Here is a 20,960-nt window from a genome sequence, read left to right as displayed (position 1 = left end):
TTGAGAGACTTCCTATTGGTTCCCAAGAGGAGAGATTCCCTGACTTTGACACACATGGCCACCTTGGCACAAAAGCCTTGGTATGGAAAAACAAGTTGTTTTTATGTCCTCTTCTCCCTTTCCACCTTTCATCATAGACTTAACTCACTCAAACCCAGACACCTGTTGGGACCTGAACCCAAATAATTGGTTACCAGTGTGTCAGGCAATCTGGACTTGCCTGTGATGCCACTGAGATGGTGCCCCTCAAAAGAGCAGCGGTTCTGTTTCTAGATTGTGGATCATCAGATAAATTCTGCCATTTTCATTTCACTTCCTGAAAGTCAGGGTCAACTCATGAAAGGTTGTTAAAACAACATGCTAAATGAGAAATGTCAACCTTCACTCTAAACTTTCCCTGTTCAGAGCATCAGATGAAGTCTTCATTGGGTTTTACAGTGGCTTTCTGATTTTTGGTAGCCCATTGAAGTAGGGAATTTGAAATGTTTTATACTGTGAATGACTGCCCATGTCCTGCCTGAAATGCCATGATTGTTTCTGGAAAGTATCTTTAATAAAGCTAGATACAGTTTGGCTTGGGGAAAAAAAGAATCTTTCTTTTACAGGTTAGATTTAAGTAACAGTTGGTCACTGTCTGTTCCCTTTTCATTTGCCTCATTGTGCTCTAAATAAGAACTTTTACCTTGTTCCTGACCAACAGAAGGCCAGGGCCCCCACAAGAGCAGGCCGTCCTTGATTGTAGGATGATGTAAAGTTACAATTACCAATTCTTTTTAATCATAAAATTCCCACACAAACAGATAGTGATTATGGGTCAAAGTTTTATTTAACTAATCAGTGAGGGAGGAGCAGAATGAAGAGCTGGTTCGAAAAGATTTGAAGGACTTATGGTTTTGGGGGAAAGAAATGATGAGGTAAATTGCTAAGTTAAATTCAAAACTGATTTACTCCTTGAGACAATAAGGCCATGGCACTTATTTCCCATTCAGGAAAAAAAAAATCACACCTTTGTTACTTTACAGAATTGTAAAACATTTGGGCTAAAATGAATTTTAGTCAATCAAAGTTAAATTTCTGGGAACAATCAAGTGAGTCCAGAATTAGAAAATTATCTAGCCCAATATTAAAAAGTCAGAGTCATCATTTTGCAGCATTTTAAATTTAAAAACTTTAGAGCTGTTTTAGGTTACCAGCAACACTGAATAGAAGGTAGAGAGTTCCCATGTACCTCCTCTACACTGCTAACACACAACCCCTGCCACTACTGACATCCTGCACCAGAGTGGTACATTTGTTACAACTGATGAAAATACATGGACAAAGCATTGTTGCTCACAGTCCATAGTTTAATTAGGATTCTGTATTAGTCTGTTCTCACACTTCTATGAAGAAATACCTGAGACTGGGTAATTTATAAAGAAAAGAGGCTTAATTGACTCACAGTTTCGTATGGCTAGGGAGGACTTGGTGGAAGGGGAAGCAAACATATCCTTCTTCACACAGTGGCAGAAGAGAGAATGAGAGCCAAGTGAAGGGGGAAGCCCCTTACAAAACCATCAGATCTCATGGGAACTTACTATCACAAGAACAGTATGGGGGAAATTGCCCCCATGACTCAGTCATCTCCACCTAGTCCCACCCTTGACACGTGGGGATTATTACAATTTAAGGTGAAATTTAAGTGAAGACACAGAGCCAAACCATATTATTCCACCCCTAGTACCTCCCAAATGTCATGTCCTCACATTTCAAAATACAATCATGCCCTTCCAACAGTCCCCCAAAGTCTTAATTCATTCCAGCATTAACCCAAAAGTCCAAGTTCAAAGTCTCATCTGAGACAAGGCAAGTCTCTTTCGCCTATGAGCCTATAAAATCAAAAGCAATTTAGTTACTTCCTAGATACAATGGGGATATAGGCATTAGGAAAACACACCTGCTCAAAATGGGAGAAATTGGCCAAAGCAAAGGGTCTACAGGCCCCACACAAGTCCAGAAATCTAATAGAGCAGTCATTAAACCTTAAAGTTCCAAAATGATCTCCTTTGCCTCCATGTCTCACATCTAGGTCACACTGATGCAAGAGGTGGGCTCCCATGGCCTTGGGCAGCTCTGCCCCTGCAGCTTTGCAGGGTACAGCCCCCTTCCCAGCTGCTTTCACAGGCCGGTGTTGAGTATCTGTGGCTTTTCCTGGTGCCATGGTGAAAGCTTTCATTGGATCTACCATTCTGGGGTCTGGAGGATGGTAGTCCTCTTCTCACAGCTCTACTAGGCAGTGCCCCAGTGGGAACTCTGTGTTGGGGCTCCCACCCAACCCCACATTTCCCTTCTGCACTACCTGAGCAGAGGTTCTCCATGACGGCCCCACCCCTGCAGAAAACTTCTTCCTGGACATCCAGGAGTTTCCATACATCTTCTGAAATCTAGGTGAAGTTTCCCAAACCTCAATTCTTGACTCTCTGCACCCGCAGGTGCAACAGCATGTGTAAGCCTCCAAGCCTTGGGGCTTGCACCCTCTGAAGCAATGGCCTGAGCTCTACATTGTCCCCTTTTAGCCATGGCTGTGATGCAGGGCACCAAATCCCGAGACTGCACAAAACAGCAATGGTTCCCTGGGCCTGGCCCACAAAACCATTTTTTTCCTCCTAGGCCTCTGGGCCTGTGATGGGAGAGGCTGCCATGAAGACCTCTGACATGCCCTGGAGACATTGAGGAGGAGCACATAACCTGTAATATTCCAGTGCTGGTAACTGGAGCCTGTAATAGAATGGTGCTTTGAATGGAGGTACTATTGAAAATTATAAACAGTCACAAGGAGAAATAAGTGGAAGATAAGAGTGAGCAATGGAACTTGCTTGCTTCTAAGCAGGAAGAAAGTGGGCAATAGTTTCATGGAAGAGAAACATGGCAGAAGAGGACATGGCTTTATTTATTAGATATTTGGGCCCTCTTGAAAATCACAAACTAGAAATGTTGTATAATATTCACGTTCCATTGCATTTCAATTTGTAGGGTTACCTTTTTATACGGTAAGCTTTTGGACATTGGAGCCCCCTTGGTGTTTGTCCTGGGGGAAGGTGAGCTTTTCCTCATTTCTGGCTGACACATTTACTTGACTTGGCCAGTCGGGGTCACCATAATGCCACTGTAGACTACATGATAACAGGAGGGTCTCCATGAATGAGGTTGAATTTGACACTTCCGGGGAAGACACAGGAGATACAGACATGGTGTAGGCTTCAGAGTGTTGTCTAGCTTGCTTTTAGGATGGCAAAGAGGATTGGTCTGTGGAAGCAAAATGTCAGATACTTCCCCTTTGAAATCAATAACATTAGGCCTGGATTATGACCAGCTGGGTTATCTTCATATTGGCCATCAGTTTATATAGGTAATCGCTATATTGGAAACCCCAGTCAACTCATGGAGACATGAGGTTCTGTCCATGCCTACACAGTATTGTCATGAGTCCCAGCCTTATGCAATGAACTTATGTATGTGTGCATGTGGGCAGGGTGGGCAGGGTGGTGGCGATGTGTTAGTAGCTGGTACCTGACTTTTTGTTTTTGGTTCTCTGGTGTAGTACTCCTGGAAATTTCAGAAATACCAGGTTTCTTATCAGTCACTAAGGAAGGCCTTCCATTTCACACTTTATAGATGTCAGGTGTCAAAGAGTGCAAATTCACGGACCAGTATAGTTTTCTCACCAAATGTCCTTTGGGAGCTTAGCATCTCCATTCTAAACCTTCCTGTCTTTCACTTTTTTTTTTTCTGAGACATGGTTTTGCTGTGTTGCCCAGGCTGGAGTACAGTGGTGTGATCATGGCTCACTGTAGCCTTGTCCTCCTGAGCTCAGGCAATCCTCCCACCTCAGCCTCCTGAGTAGCTAGGACTACAGGTGTGTGCCACCATGCCCGGCTAATTTTTTTGTATTTTTTATAGAGATGGGGTTTCACCATGTTGCCCAGGCTCGTCTCAAATTCCTGGGCTCAAGCAATCTAACTGCCTTGGCCTCCCAAAGTGCTGGGATTACAGGCATGAGCCACCATGCCTGACCCTGTCTTTCACGTCTAATATCAACAGTGGTTGTTAGCAACTAAGGGGGCTGGAGAAAGAAACACACCCAGGGAGATTGGTCATCCCAGCATACAACCTCTTGATTGCCCCAGCACAATTTTCAGTATACAAGGTTTCCTTGCTCCTATAAAGGAATGATTCACAAAACCTAAACTCCATACTTCAGTGCTAGCTTAAAATTACCAATTTATGCCTAGTGTTCCATTATTGGAATGCTAAGCATGTGGGAGTTATTTATATCCTACTGCTCAAGGTCATCACCAAGGTCTGATTGCAAAAATTCAAAAAATTGCAACCTCAGGCATAAATGGGTTAAATCAATATCCCTTAAAGAAAATGAAAATATCTTTTATAACCAATAGTCCATAACAGGAATCTAAAGCATCCTTCCCCTAATAATTTACAATAATTATATCTAAAACCTCAGTCCCAGTGACATGAGGGTGGAGCTAAGGGATGATTGGAAGCATAAGGGGCATTTTCCTGGGTGACTGAATGGTGGTTCAGGAATTCACCAGGGTGTGGGTGTGGGTGGCCTTTGCCAAAAGTACAATATTTCCTGAAATGCAGGGTTTGGAAATGTGAGGAATCTAGTTGACCTCCAAAAGACTATACTTTCAGCATTTTTTATAGTAATTTTGCAATTTATGTGCCAGGATTCTATGGCCACATATACTTGTGTCCGTGAAGCCACTAGGGAACCAGGCAGAGAGCTTCTGGTCCCTGGGTGGAATAGTTAAAGAGCTGAAATATTAAATGCAACAGCACCATTAGCTGCCAATCCTCTGCAGTGGCAGCTTCAGTGCCTTATATCTGCATGGGATCCAATGTCAAATCACGGAGTCTCTTCTAGGTAGACAGCAAGCCAATGCTCAGATCAGAGAGCCTTTTGGGAGCAGTATCTTTGTTAAACCCTAACAACAGACTAGGGTTAGATCTACTTACGTAAACCTGTAAAATACTAGAAGCTGGTTTCAAAATTAAGTAATGGGAATTCTTGAAATTCTTAAACTGCATTGCCCAAAATAAGAAAAAGTTCAATAGTAGAGCTGATGACAGTTGACTAAATCACAGATCTGAAAGTTAAAGATCAAGGAACTCTCCCAGAAAATGCAAAAAGACAAAGAAGTGGAAACGAACATAAGGAAAAGAGCACTAACAGAATTTCCCAAAAGAGATTACAGAGGAAAAAGGAAGCCACTTTTTCCCCTTCCCATGAGGGGGCCCCGGGGACAGCACCCTTTTCCCCTTCCCATGAGGGGGTCCCAGGGACAGCACCCTTCCTCCACACATTCCCAGCCACACACTGCTTTAGTGGACCACACATGCTCGTTTCTACTTCTTTGTCTTCCTTCTGTGTTCTCCAGCAGGTAAAAACTTATTGCAGAACGTTGTAACTTGGCTGAACCCCCTTAAATTCTGATTAGGACATCAGGATGGGCTGTGATCTGACCATAGTTGGACTGTATATGTACCATGCACACATACTCCTGGCATAAATCTGGGAAGCCCTATCTGTTTCTTAGCATTCTCTGGGGAGAGCAGTTCCTGAACCATCCAGGCTTGGGGGCTGCAAAAGGAACAGCAGCATGCCCAACACCTCTGAACCCTCCTCCCCATACCCCCCCTTCACCACCAACTGCAAGTCTAGGTGCTCAGCTATCTTGAGGACCATCCACTGCTGGTGGGAAATCCTAGCATGGGCACATGCCTTGGGGTCTAGGCCCAGGCCATTGTCAGCTCTGACAGGTTAAACCTCCCCTCTGCTGCCACCTGTGAGATCACCACCGCACCTGAGATGCCACCTTGGTCTGCTTTTGAAGGTGTTTGAAACACTAAAGAGTGTCTCATATGATAGGCAGGTAATTTTCATTAAATGTTTGGAAATGTTTGGCTGATAAGGCCAATATTTGAAGGTCTGTGGGAAGTTGATGTGGGCGAATCTCCAAACTGGGGCTCAGCCTAGGAGGGTTCTTGTCTTCATGCATGAACAAATTCAAAAGAAAGCCGACAGAGTAAAGTGAAAGCAAAATAAGTTTATCAGAGCAACAGAGTACAGGAAAATGGTTGCTCCATAGAGCAGGGCTGCCCCATAAGCACAGTAGCCCTCGTGGATTGCTGGCTAGCTATATTTATAGCTACTCCTTAATTATATTCTACATAAGGCATAAGTGATTCATGAATTTTCTAGAAAAGGGGTGGAATCAAGAGTTCCTCCCCTTTTAAACCATATAAGGTAACTTCCAGGCACTGTCATGGCATTTGTAAACTGCCATGGCACTGGTGGGAGTGTCTTTTAGCATGCAAATGTATGACAATTAGCCTGTAATGAGCAGTGGGGGCAACCAGAGGTCCCTTTCATCCCCATCTTGGTTTTAGCTGTTATGACTGCTTTCTTTACTATAACATATTTTGACCAGATCTTGTTTTTATCAGTGGGGTCATGACCAGTGCTCAGAAAACAAGTCCTGCTGATCTCCTACCTCAAAATTACTTTGTTAAATGCATAGAATATGCATTCAGATGAATCTTGGCCATTTGTCTTCTATTATTATTGTTATTAATTGGCTGCTTTCAAATTTATGAAATTAATGATAAACAAAAATTAAACAAAGTACAAATAGCAACTGATACTTCTCTGCCTGCCTTCTCCCCTTCCCCTGAGCCATACATATAGCCCCAGGCAGCCTCCAGGGTGATCTAGGATGTCTTGGTCCCTAGCCAGTCTCTGCCTCCATTTATCCAGCATCTTGCCATACCCAGCCACCCCACCTCCCCTGAATTTCTCTTGCACTACTGTGAAGGCGGATGCACTCCAACTCTAAGATTCAGCTAGAGTGCCATTAATTAAGAGTTTCTTAATATTGTTCCTGGGATCATGGACCTCTGGCTGAGCTTTCCCCTAGAGTGCTCCCTAAAACGTGAGGGCCATGTAAACTGTATTCTCTGTTGCCCCCCTTTTGCCTAGCTCACAAACCACTCACGGGGGAGTAAACATTGATCCAGACACTCAGCTTCCTCCTCATGTTCTCTTTCCATTCCTCAGTAACAGGAAGACTCCCCAACGTCAAAATCTCCATGCTTCCATCCACAGGCTCTGGGAGGAAGGAGCTGGGGGAACTATGTGTATGCGGTTAACACCTGAAGAGTTCGATTCGGTCCTGTATGAGTTTCCTGTGTGTAATAATTTGTTAAATTATTGGCTTAAAACAACAGAATTTTATTCTCTCACAGTTCTGGAGGTTGGAAGTCTAAGATCAGTATCACTGGGCTAAAACAAGATGTCAGCAGGGCCCCACTTTCTCTGGAGGCTCCAGGGGAGGATCCATTCCTAGCTCTTTCAATATCTGGTGGCTGCCTGGATTCCTTGGTCTTAAGGCCAGCATTTTCAAACCTCTCTCTCTTCCCTCATCATATCACCTCCTCCTGTATGTGGGTGTGTGTGCAGACAATCTGCCTTTACCTCCTTATAAGGACAAGTGTGATCGGATTTAGAGCCCACCAAGATAATCCAGGATAATCTCCCCACCTCAAGATCTTTAGCTTAATCACATTGTAAAGACCTTTTTCCCAAATAAGGTAATATATACAGATTCCAGGAATTTGGACCTGCTATCCTTGGGGGCCATTATTCAACCTACCACAGGTCCCAATTTGTGCCCTGGCTCTGGTCCAACCCACAATGCCCACCCCCACCCATAGGGTAGCAGTGGATCCTACCAGCTTACAGAGTCCTCTCCACAGCCTCCCTTCCCCTGATCGCTTCCTTTGGAAAGTTCCTGCAGATACTTATCTAAGAAACTCTCACAATAAAACACAGTCTTGGATTTCTGGTTGAAAAATTCTTTTTGACCCTTATATGTCTCTCCAACCTAAGAACTAATAGTTCCTGGCTCCAGCCTGGATGAAAAGGTTGGATTTTACAGCTGTCTGTTGCTAACAGCCCTCCATAGGAATAGGATCAGATTTCTCACATGCCTCATAGTGGCACACTTGAAAGACAAACAAGCTTCTCTCTTATTAATATAGTTCATGTCACATGATATAAGTCCACTGTTATAGCATGACATTCTTGATACAAGTTATACAGGGGTGAGAACAGAGAGGAAAAGAGAACCTGAAGGAAATACAGAGACCACCCTGCCATCTTCACCTCTTTATGTAATATTGTGTCTAATTAGATAGATGTACACCAAACTTATCAAAGTATTCACTGGCCAGGCATGGTGGCTCATGCCAGTAATCTCAGCAATTTGGGAGGCTTAGATAGGAGGAGGGCTTGAGCCCAGGAGTTCAAGACCAGCCTGGGCAAAATGGAAAGATCCCAACTCTTCAAGAAATAAAAAATTAGCTGGGTGTGGTGGCATGTGCCTGTGCCCCCAGCTACTTGGGAGACTGAAGTGGGAGGATCACTTGAGCCTGGGAGTTCGAGGCTGCAGTAAGCTGTGACCACACCACTGCACTCCAGCCTGGGCAACAGAGTGAGGCCCTGTCTCAAAAAAATAATATATTTTTTAAAACCACTTACTGCTGAGAAGGAGAGTGAGGTTTAGGAAGTGATCAAAGAGAACTTTTTATTTTTACTTGATTTAATTTTGTAAACATTGAATGAATGTTTTGTTTGTCCAACTGAAAACACAAGATAAATATGTATGCACTAACACAGAATGATTTCTATGAGTTACCATTTAAGACAAAAAAACAAGACACCAGACAGCACTTACAGGAAAATCTCACTTAAGTAAAATAAAACCAAATTATATATGCATATATTTACATGTATGAGTGTTAAAGGAATAGGCAGAGTTCTGGAAGGATGCTGACTGAGGAACTCACAGTGTTCACCTCTGGGGAAGGAAAGGGATGGAGTGGAAATGTGACTTTCAGTATTTCTTCTATATATCTCCCTGTTGTTTGAATTCTTTACAATGAAAATATAGTCAGGAAGTATGATGGCTGGTTTTACGTGTCAACATGGCTAGGCTATAGTTCCCAGTTGCTTGGTCAAACTATCTAGATGCAGCTGTGATGCTATTTTTTAAAGATATTATTAACATTTAAATCAACAGACTTTGGGTAAAGCAGATTGCCCTCTTCCACAATGTGGATGGGTCTCATCCAGTCAGTTGAAGGCCTTAAGAGAAAAGACCGAGGTCCCTTGAATAGAAAGGAATTCTGTGTTCAGACAGCCTTTGGACTCAAGCTGCAACATTAACTCTTCCCTGGGTCTCCAGCCTGCTGCCCTACTCTACAGATTTCAGACTTGCCAGCCCCCAACTCACAATCATGTGAGCCAGTTCCTTAATGTCTCTCTCTCTCTCTCTGTCTCTCTCTGCCTCAACAGGAGATACATCTATCTCTCCTATTGATTATGTTTCTCTGGACAGCCCTAACTGATACCAAGATGAGAACATAGAAAAGGAGTCATTTTTCCATTCAGGACTCTGCTTCAAAGACATGCTCTTGAGCTGAAGAGACCTGGCTTGAAATTCTGCCTTTAGTGACCCTATCTGTGTTCTTGACCGATTAAGTTGAACTTGATGAATGTCTGCTTACTTCTCTGTATTAACGAGAGGAGTCACAGGAAAGACCATTTGCATTACTGATGCACATTGAGCATGACCACAGTTCAGCAAGTACCATTTACTGTTATTAATAATATTTATTTTTCATTTTATGCTAAGAAAACTATCGAAAACAATTTAAGGGTTTTGAGCAGTGAAGTGATATAATCTTATCTGTTTTTTAAAAAAGAATTCTTACTGCTATATGGGGAATGCCTAAGTGGGAGGCAAGAGTGGATGCAAGGAGAGCAATGAAGGAGGTCGTTGCACTAACACAGAGGAGTGATTTGGACTAGGATGGTGGTGGAAGAGATAAAGAGAAGTGTAAGTGTTTGAGAACATTTAAGGAGTAACAATTTTATTGATTTGACTTCGGCTTAGGGGTATGAAAGAGTAGCTTTTGGCAGACAAACTCTCCTATAGAGAACAACAAGAAAAGCCCAATGAAACATGACAAAAGGATCAGTTTAAAGGCACTGGAGACCTATTAAAATGATGAATACTTGAGGGGCCAACATGCAGGAAAGAAGAGAACCATGAGAGGGTGAGGTGGCGCTGCAGACACTTCCAGGTGCAGGGAAGGAGGCTGAGAATTGAGGCTTTACCTAGATAGCCACGGCTGGGGGTCAAACACCCAGCAGAGATTTCCACAGTCTCACAGGGCTGGAGAGACAAACTTCGTGACCTAAGGAGCCAAGATTCCAATGAGAAGTGAGAGATGGAAGACTGTGTCTGTCACACTGTTGGCTTGCCACACAAGACCAATATTGAATTATGAAGCTGTATGTAGTAAGAAGCTAAGGAGCCAAGAAGAAAGCCTTTTGAAAATAGGACAAGCAAAATAAATAAAAGCATTCATATCAGAAAGGAAGAAGTACAACTGTCTTTATTTGCAGGTAACATTTTCTGTGTAGGAAATCTGATAGAATCTACCCAAAAGATCTATTAGAACTAATAAGGGAGTTTAGAGTTTAGCAAGGTTGTAGGATACAGGGAAGCAGAGGTTACAAAGGGGAATTAGGAACTTTCTGGGAATGATGAATACACTTGCTAATCTTGACTGTGGTGATGGGTTCACAGGTGTATGCCTATACCAACGTTTATCAAATGTTACACTTTAAATATATGTGTGTGAATTGTGTCTGAGTAAAGCTCTTCAAACAAAAAGAAACTAGGAGGGAAAGAAGAGGGCTGATAGGTTGGAAGAAACAGAGGAGTCAACATCTGAAGGCCCCAAAGAGGTTGAAAAAGGATCACAGTAGGGAGTCTGTGTCAGAAAGTGACATACTTGAGTCATTGATTCTCAAGATGGGACAATTTTAGGAGATGACAAAGCCTGGGGTGTGACTGACTGGGGGCAGGTAGCTTAGGTAGAGGAAGCTTCAAGGCCTGCTGCATATTCTGTCTCTGTTGCCTGAGCATGGTTCCACCCCCACCTCTACTCTTTGCCTGGCTAAATCCTACTTATCCTCCATGTCCCAGCATTCATGTCCCTTCATCAAGGATACTTCCTCTGGCACCCGCACCCTCTTCTGAGGTCACTCTTTAAGACATTCTTATAGCACTCTTGTACTACTTGCCTTCCTTAGCACTTAACCCAGTGATCACACATGCATTTGTGCAATTCTTTCAACACATCAAAGCTCTGTGACAGCAGGAACCCTAGACCATTGTGTCCCTAGCATCTGCCACAAGGCATAGCAGGGCATAGTTGCTGAGTATTGAATGTATAACAGGATGGCAAATGAAATGTTGCCTATTTTCACAGAACTTTCGCCCAAATCTGAGGACAAGAGGTGCTAAGTCCCTGTACGATCTACATTCTCAATGGAAACATCACACATTGTTTGTTATATAAATGAACCAAAGATGGCCTCTGTGTATTGGCCCCTATGTTGTTTATTTCTTCACTGAAGGCTGAGACCTGTTAGCTGAAAAGCTCACTGGTGCCCAACTCATATATTTACACGTCTGATTATTATGATTATTATTTCAGACGAAGTCTCACTCTGTCGCCCAAGCTGGAGTGCAGTGGCACGGTCTCGGCTCACTTCAACCTCCGCCTCCTGGGCTCAAGCGATTCTACTGCCTCATTCTCCCAAGTTGCTGGGATTACAGGCACACACCACCACGCCCAGCTAATTTTTTGTATTTTAGTAGAGACAGGGTTTCACCACATTGCCCAGGGTGGTCTTGAACTCCCGAGCTCAGGCAATCTGCCCACCTCGGCCTCCCAGAATGCTGGGATTACAGGCATGAGCCACCGCACCCAGCCTGATTATTTTTAAAACATCCCAAATAAGCAGTTTTTTAGCCATTTAAAGCCTGCTTGCTTTGCATATGCAGAGACTCTCCAACGTGGTACTGATTGACCTCACCCAGACACATAAGCTCCCTCTTTGTTCCTCCTCTGCCCTGTGAGTCCCTTTGCCTTCCTTCCCTTCCAGGTGGTGGCCTCTTAGCCCATCCATAAACCTCTGGATAGTCTTGTGCTGTGAGGACTTTCCCTCTTATGCAACCCTGTCCAAGTGCCACCGAATAAAGCTTGTTGTGTTACTGCCCCTTGCAGTCATATCTTTTTCCTTGATCAGCCCTCAAATTCCTTCAACAAACTCCCTGAGTTTACTAAATGATGGCAAAGCCCATTCAGCAAACACCATTCCATCGAGGCTATTGAAGAGATTAAACATGTCAGAGGTTATTTTTAAAGGAAATTTTTAGGAGCAAAGAGTGCTTTGGCTTTTCTCCTACCCTCCCCAGGAGGGAGGATAAGGAGGCGCTGTCTCTAAAACCAAATCAAATGCATCAGTTCAGGTCCTCCAGGAAGTCAAGATGGAGTTAGAAGTGCAAAAAAATTATCACAGAAGATAAAGGGGAGAGGACACAGAAAGAGGCAGGAAGAACCTTCAGACCACAGGGCAGGTCTAACACAAGTGGAAAGAGAGGGAGAAGGAAGGATTGGAAGGAAGAGTCTCAGACAGTGGTGCAGCTTTCAAAAAGTCTTGGCCAGCCCATCGGGGAGCTCTGATGCAAAGATGGCCCATAGAGGAGTCCCACACTGAGCAAAAATGACCCTAGTACCCTGCTGTGCTAAGCCTCTGATAGGGAGCTGCCTGGAACTAGCATGGTCTCACCTCAAATGCTGCCTTGGACCCTGAAGACATTCCACCTGAATGCTGTCAACTAATTGCACTCCTCATAACAGGCCCTCTCTTAAAGTGACATCCAAGCAGTGCACTTCCATAGCTGCCACAGGCCATCCTTTGTGCCACACAGATCCACTACTCCATAGCTGCTCGGGAAGCAGTTCCTCCTTGGCTCCTGTGGGCCACTCTTTCTGAAGGTAAACTTAGAAGTTGGGGGTCGGGCGCGGTGATTCACGCCTGTAATCCCAGCACTTTGGGAGGCCGAGGTGGGCAGATCACGAGGTCAGGAGATCAAGACCATCCTGGCTAACACGGTGAAATCCCGTCCCTACTAAAAATACAAAAAAAAAAAAAATTTAGCCAGGCATGGTGGCAGGCCTGTAGTCCCAGCTACTCGGGAGGCTGAGGCAGGAGAATGGCGTGAACCTGAGAGGCAGAGCTTGCAGTGAGCAGACATCGCGCCACTGCACTCCAGCCTGGGTGACAGAGCGAGACTCTGTCTCAAAAAAAAAAAAAAAAAAAGAAAAAGAAGAAGAGAGAAGTTGGTGGGACAAAGTACAAGCCCCATCAGTGCAGTTGGTCCTGCAACTGCAACAGGTATTTATGATTACCCTCTTCCACTATCCATTCTAGATTTCCCTCACCCTCAACTATAACCTCTGCAGTTTTGGCAGCTTCCTTCATCCCTGAGTGGTCTGAGTCCCTTGTATCCATACCCTTTTTAGGCCACTCACACTGTACTTGATCACTTACAGCCAATGAGGCAAAAGAGTACCAAAAGTCACTAGAAAAGATCATCTGAGTCCCGAGCATATTCCTCTCTGCCTCTATTATATAATAACAGCAGTCTTACCTCTTCCTTGATAATTCTCTATTACTCCCACCACCATGATGATTCTTCCTGCTTGCTGGTGTCTGGAATCAAGGAACCCCAAAATGCCAGGCAGCAGTGGTGGCTATAAGTACAACTGGAACCCAGGCTGTATGTCCTGATAAGAGTGCAAAGAACCAGAACCTCTACCCTGCAGAGCCTAGATTTAAGGAGATGGGAAGCACAATGTTGGCCCCTGAGTAGGTCACTGGGAAAGATGGAAAGTGAGGCCACTTTGGCCTCCACCCTATGGCTTCCAGACCCATGTATTCTTCCTACTGGGGACACAGTGCCACATGGACATCTCTGACACAGTGCATATACTGCATCCTGGAGGATGGCGCCTCATCCTTGTAGGGTATTGCCTCTAAGCCTGTGCTCCAGCTACACCTCCAGAAGGCCATTCCAACACTCTATCAAGCTAGTAGCTTCTGGGTGGCACAGTGTGACACCAGACTATCCCATGCTCATGGGCTCATGCACATACCTCCTTCACTCTGAAGTGTGTCCCTTGGTAGGATACCTTCTTGTGTGGGATTCCAGGTCTGCAGGTCATGCACTCTGAAAGCCCCTGGATAGTGATGTTAGCTGAAGTTCTGCCAGGAGGAAAGGAAAACCCATACTCAGAATAGGTTTCTGTCCTTGTAAGAAAGAATGGATGTCTCTTCTAAGAGATAATGGACCCAACATGGAGAAATGGTGCCATATTGGGGTCTCAGCATTGGTCTCTTTCACTGGAAGACTGGACCTTCAGAGCTAGTAGCAGCAATAAAGGCCTTGTTAAGTAGGATTCCATGCTTCTGGGCCCGTGAGCAGTCTCCATCTCTCACACTGTGGCCCATCTGTTTATGTGCCCATTGTGTCAGTTCTGGACTGGCTGATGGTGAAGGGTGGCTAATATCCAACTTGCTGAGTCATTTTGTGCACTTGACAGTTCAGCTCCTCTTCTACTGTTGATGCTTTCTGGTGGGCACTTGTATGTGACGTAAGCTTTTCCTTCATGCTCACTCCCATGTTTATCCATATGCCTCTACCCCAGACCTCCTTGTCTCCAGTTTTCCAGTCCTTTCCTTTTTAGACCTTTGGCTAGTCCATTGGCCACTGCTCAGAAATCTGTGCATATTCCCACCCTGGGCCACTTCTTCCACACAAAGTGGATGATAAGGTGCACACCTTAAAGCTCCACCCATCAGGAAGATCTTCCCTCCCCACTGTCTTTCAGGGCCGTCCCTAGGTGGGTGTGGCTGGAATATAGCTGCTGTCCATTTCAGAGACTGAGCCAAACCATTCATAAGCAATATTCAGGCCTTTTCCTCCTCCTTCATCTAGCCACATGAGATCGCACAGCCATAGGTGTGAGCTAAGGGAGGGGCACTGGTGTAACTGTGATGGGTCACACAGGTATCTTGGCTGCTACTTCCATAGCTCACTCACACTTCTGTTCCTGACTAGATGAACTATTTCCATCGTGCAATGGATTGCTGGAGGGTCATCTGACTTTTCACTTTGTGGTCTGACAGACCCAGCTTATAAGGAGAAATTCCAGCTTATAAGTGACACACAGTCACTTGGTGTCCCACGGTCAAGCGTTGTCTCTGCAAGGGCCCAGAAGCACACCAGAAGCTGTTTTCTAAAAAGGTGTATGATTCTCTGATGCAGGTGGCATGGCCCTGCTCCAGAACCCTAGGGGCCTGTGTGGCGATCCTCCCATGGGGACTGGCCTTAAACCCTACCCTGCCTCCATTCTTACCACTGACACCTCTGACACTGCAGGGTCTGTCAGATGTGACGGTTCAAGAGTTGCACTGCAGCCTGGACCTGCTGCAGATCCCTTTCCTGCTCCCAGCCTCTCTCAAATCTCCCAGCCTTCTGTGTCAACCAGTGTGTAAACCGTAGAAGTTATCTTATGGGTGGAATGTTTTCTCCCCAAAACCCAAAGAGGTCCACCAGGTGCACTACTTTCTTTGTGGTGGAGGATTCAAGAGGCAGTAATTTGTCTTTTCCTTTGGAGGGGACATCCTGGCACGCCTCCGAACACTGGACCCCTAAAAACTTCATTGATGTAGCAGATCTCTGAATCCGCATAGGGCTTATTGCCCACCCTCTGGAGTGCACGTGTCTCACCAAGGCCTCCCAGTGTGTAGGCTGCCTCTTACTTGTCCTGTCCAATCAGAATGATGATGTCAGTGTAACAGATCCATGTGCCATTCTATGCACTGTCTAGATGATCCACATCTCTTTGAACTATATTATGCCAGAGGATAGGTATAACACAGGGCAGAAGCGTTAACATGGTCCTGAGACAAATTGTAAATAAACATTTTTGTTTGTCCACGTGATCGTGAAATGCTTCTGTGTCAGTCCATTTTCCATTGCTTATAATCGAACACTTGAAACTGGGTAATTATAAACAAAAAAACAGGTCTTACAGTTATGGAGGCTGAGAAGTCCAAGGTAAAGGGGCAGCATCTGGTGAGGGCCTTCTTGATGGTGGGGACTCTCTGAAGAGTCCTGAGGTGCCACAACACATCACATGATGAGATGGCTGCGTGTGCTCCGGTCTCTCTGTCTCTCTTCTTCTTCCTATAAAGCCACCAGTATCACTCCCATGATAACCCATTAATCCATTAACCCATTAATCAATGATTGCACTAATCTACTCATGAGGGCCTTGCCAATGAGTAAGGGAGTAAGGTAAGGGATTTAGTGGCCCAATACCAGAAAGGAGCAGTGTGTTTTTAGAAGGCATTCTCCGAAATCCTGCCTGGCTGAGAAGGGGAAGACTTGGCATTTTGGGGACAATTCAAAAGTAGAATGAATACTTTTTGTTAGTTTTAAAACAAGTGAAAAAAAAACCCGATGACTTAGGAACTTCATCTGCTTCCCTTACACTTGAAAAGTGTAAGGCTTAAAGCCACACCTCTCAATACTGTCACACTGGGGATTAAATTTCAACATAGTGAGGCAGAAATTTAAAAATAAATATGCATTCATTCACTCCAAAAAAAAAGTAACAGGCAATGCAAGGGTTAAAAAGAAAAAAAAAGGTTTTCCTCTGCCTAGCAAGCTAACTTCAAAGACAGTTATTAGATAACGCTGTTTAAGGAGCCAAGGCCAAAGGAATGGGCTCCAGACACCCCTCCCCTCCAAAACAAGGTTAAAGGAAAAAAAAGAGAGAAACACAAATTCCTTTACTGTTACTCCTTTCCCTGGCTTCTTAAGCATACCTATGTTTTACAAATATCTGTATTTAGCCAGTTCTTATTTTTCTTTCAACGCAGCTACAAGGCCACTGGCTATGCAAGGCCACAAGTTATGCTATGCTATAAATTATATAACCTATCATATAATTAGCTACTTTTATTTTACTTTTGTAAATCCACTTATAAAAACCCTGCTCTGTCTTTGTTTAATGCTCAGCTTCTTGAATACAAATCCACTAAGCTGGTGTGTAGCTAAAATAAACAATCCTCCTGTTCTCCATATTGGTCTCTCCAGTCCTCAATTTCCCACAACAATAGGTTTAGGAGGGGACAAACATTCAAACCACAGCAGCTTCTTATCCTCTTTCCTTGACCAGCTGAAATGGAAAGGAATGCCTTCATCAAACCAATGGCCACATACTATGCACCTAAGGCCTTATAAATCTATTTGAGCAATGATACTGTGTCTGGTACACACCATCTGCAACTGGGATTACTACTTGATAAAGCATGAGGTAGTGTACACTCATTCTCCAGAATTCATCCAATTTCTACAGGGGACAGAACTGGCGGATAAAATGGAGATATGATGGGGACCACCATACCTGTTAATACATCCTAGAGGTCTTTAAAGTGGCTCTAACCTCCATTATGCCTCCTGCAAAATTGTTTTTAAGGTCACCTTCAGAGGCAGATAGATCCCCACTCAAAAATAGGCTAGGATGTTAAGACTGATGACACCACATACACACCAAGAGGACAAGAAAAGTTTCACTACTTATGTAATTGAGGGTTTTCAGGAGAGGGGAGCAGTCATCTCCAGCAATTCCAAAATGGCTTCTGGAAGCAAAGGAAGGAGAGTGGCCTAGGTTTTCACTGAGGTTAGAAGTGGGGGGCCAAGATGAGAATTCCCACATGGAGACAGGAAATTGCATGGTTTGAATTTCCTTCATGCAGCAAAGAAGGGAGCATGCAGGCTTTTTTGCCAATTTGCTCGGAGGTAAGTTACAATGGAAAAAGGAAAGGTCAGTTTCTAGGGAGAATAAAGACTGAGGCAGGTGCTTCTCCAAGCACTGCTGCTGCTCTGGGAAAGGGAGGATCTTAGTTACTTGAAAGTTAAACTTTAAAGTGGCCTGTGCTCTGCCTGGCCTTCAGTCAGGAAGGGGTTATATGCTAGAAGGAATATAAAGTACGGCCAAAAGACAAAACCACTGTGAAAAGAGATGACATTGGGCTTTCTCAGGTGCTTGGAACCCATGCCAGCACAGAAATTGCTTGACTTCGTATAAGCAGACCAGGAAGATACTGTGGACATAGACCAGACTGGGCAACAGAGCAAGACTGTGTCAAAAAAAAAAAAAAAAATGACAACGGGAAAGTCACGACTGTGCTGTCACTCCCTGTGTAATAATTGAGCTTTCGTTGAATGATACTGAGGGCCTGTCCAGGCAGGAGTAAGAATGTTAGATTTCCAAATATACTGTTTGGGGTGCCATCACAAGCATCAAGGAGGCAGGAGAAGGTATACCATACTGGACAGTTTAGGAGACATTTTGAGTATCAAAATGCATCAGCCCCCCATCCTTCACCTTTGGACTCATGCCAGAGCAACAGAGCCAGCAGGCTTGCTAACTGTTGACAGAAGGAGCACATCACAAACTGGAAGCGGTAGAGTGTAATGAAAGCAGCACAGGTCCCAGAATTAAGAAGTCTGGTTCTGCAATTTTGTAACCAGAGCAATTCCCACCAATCTCTTGTCCTTGGTTTCTACCTTTAAACAAAGAGAGACTTCATGATCTCTGGGGCTAGGGAAAGTAAGGCTCCACTGCCCTGCAGGATGTCAGGATGACGCCACCCCCATGGCGCTCCCTCATCAAACTCCTAGGGAACAAAGTCCCTCCTCACTGAGCCCCACAGACGAGCCCCGGTCAGCCCGAGAGCCCAGCATGGTTGGAGGGTCCAGCTGCCCTCTCTGTCTGCACGTCCACACCCCCTTCCCCTGGACAGCCCTGACGACCGGTGTCTGGTGTCCCAGAGGCCATGGCCGCCAGGGCTCCCTGCGAAACAAGCTCAGGCCACAGGAGCCCCGTTCGGCCCCCGCGGGACCGCGCTCCCTCCCGCCGGCGACGGTCCACGCGCGGTCACCCCAAGGCCACTCTGGCCACGGCTGCAGACCTTGAGCGTGGGAAAGGGCAGACAGCTCCTCGGGCCCATTCGTGATCCTCGGGCGTCCTCTGGCGGCCAGAGTGGGCGTGACCTCAGGAGAATCCCCGCCGAGGCCGAACTCGCCCCGATGGCCGTTTCGCTTTGTGGACGGTCGCATTTTCCCAGCGGGCACTGCGACCGACTGTGACTGTGGTTCCGGGTATGGTGGTGCACGCCTGTGGTCCCAGCTAGTCGGGAGGCTGAGGCGGGAGAATCGCTTGAGCCCAGGAGGTCTGGGTTGCAGTGAGCTATGACAGCGCCACTACACTCCACCCTGGGCAACAGAGCGAGACCATTTCTCAAAAAGAATAAAATGACAACCGGAAATATACGACCGTGCTGTCGCGGCTGCAGGAAATGGCGGCGTGCCCAGGCGCACTCATGACGGCTGCGTGCTCGTCAAGATGCACAGGCGCGCACGCGTAGCGTACACTGGTGAAAGTTGCGCATTTGGACAGGCGACACGTCCTGCGCCCGCTACCCAGACTCTGGGGAAGGCAAGGGGTGCCGCTCCGTTCTACTCCTTTTCCTTATCCATCTCTTCTGTCTTTCCAAAGAGATGGTGAAAGCTCTAGCACTGTAGTCCACACACAGGATAAACATGAGGAACTGAGGAACAGTTAAAAAGATGTCTATGCTAGAGCTTCAACCCAGGCCTCCGCCCCAGCCTGCTGTCCCCTGCCTGCCCTTCCACGTCTTATGCACTTCGTTCTGGGAGCCTCCATGCATGCCCTGGGGAGCAAGCCACACATTGCCCTCGCACGGCAGTGTTCCGTCAACTGGCACCATCCAGCATGTTCAGCTTGGTTTCTTTCCTCATCCCCATAAGCCACTGACTCTGGGTTGGAACCACCATCGCAGTTAGGTCATTCTCTACAATCGCTGGCCTACTATGCCCTGACCGTATCCCAGTGAGCACAATAGGGTCAGAATTCCAGGCCACTGTTGTCCCCCAACTTCCATTTTATCCCAAAGAGACCTTTCCCACTAGTTTCCCACAGCAGAGGCGAGACCGGCTGGAAAATGGAATGAAATTTATTGAAGAGAAACGTGTACTGAAATCACTGAAAAGAAGGGAACCACAACACAGAGAGAAACTGCAAACAGCCACTACAGGACACAGGTCCTAGGATCCCTCCTCCTGGGGTTCCTGGCAAGGCGCCTCGTCTACCCCCGTCCTGCTGCCGACCCCACTGCCACCTCCCTCCTTCCCGAGGGCCCCAGGGCCCGCCTCTTGCCAGGACGGTGGACTCTGGCAGTGTCCACCGGCTTCAGGGAGCCCCCTCCCGAGCCCATCTGCTGGGCCAGGGCCCTGCCGTATAGTCATCACAGACAGTCACAGGACACCAGTAAACACAGCAGGGAACAGCCCACCAGGTCGAGGAAACAGTCACAAGTAACAACAGGGGTGGAACGCCAAAGCATAAAGCTCTCCTGGGAGCCTCAGGCAGGGCAGCCCCACTCCGTCCCGGGTCCGGCTCTTCCTCCCACAGTCATGGTTACCATCGTGGTCACAGGGTGAGCATTGGCCGTGCCCTGGTTCCTCCTTCCCGCCATCTCCTGGGTCTGTGCTGGGGGCCTCTGGGGAGGAGCAGCTCAGAGAAGAACACACACAGCTCCACGAGAACAAGCAGCCGCTGGCCTAGATCTACACCAGGAAAGCAGAGGTGGTGTTTAAGATGCAGGACAGACAGCAGTGAGCAGAACCTGGGCTCACAGGAAGCTCACAGCACATGCCCCGGGCCTAGTGGCGGCCGCCCGGGTGGGTGCACAACACACAACTTTGCACAGGAACGACAGCTAGCAGTGGGTGGGCGTCTGCTGGGCACGTGGGTCACTACGGGGCCTACACAGGTGAGGGTGGGCTTCCCAGAACAGGGGGCAGCCTGCCCCGGGG

This window comes from Pan troglodytes, chromosome X (assembly GCF_028858775.2).
Source record: "Pan troglodytes isolate AG18354 chromosome X, NHGRI_mPanTro3-v2.0_pri, whole genome shotgun sequence".
In the NCBI taxonomy this organism is placed as follows: Eukaryota; Metazoa; Chordata; class Mammalia; order Primates; family Hominidae; genus Pan; species Pan troglodytes.
This window is presented reverse-complemented; position numbering follows the sequence as displayed.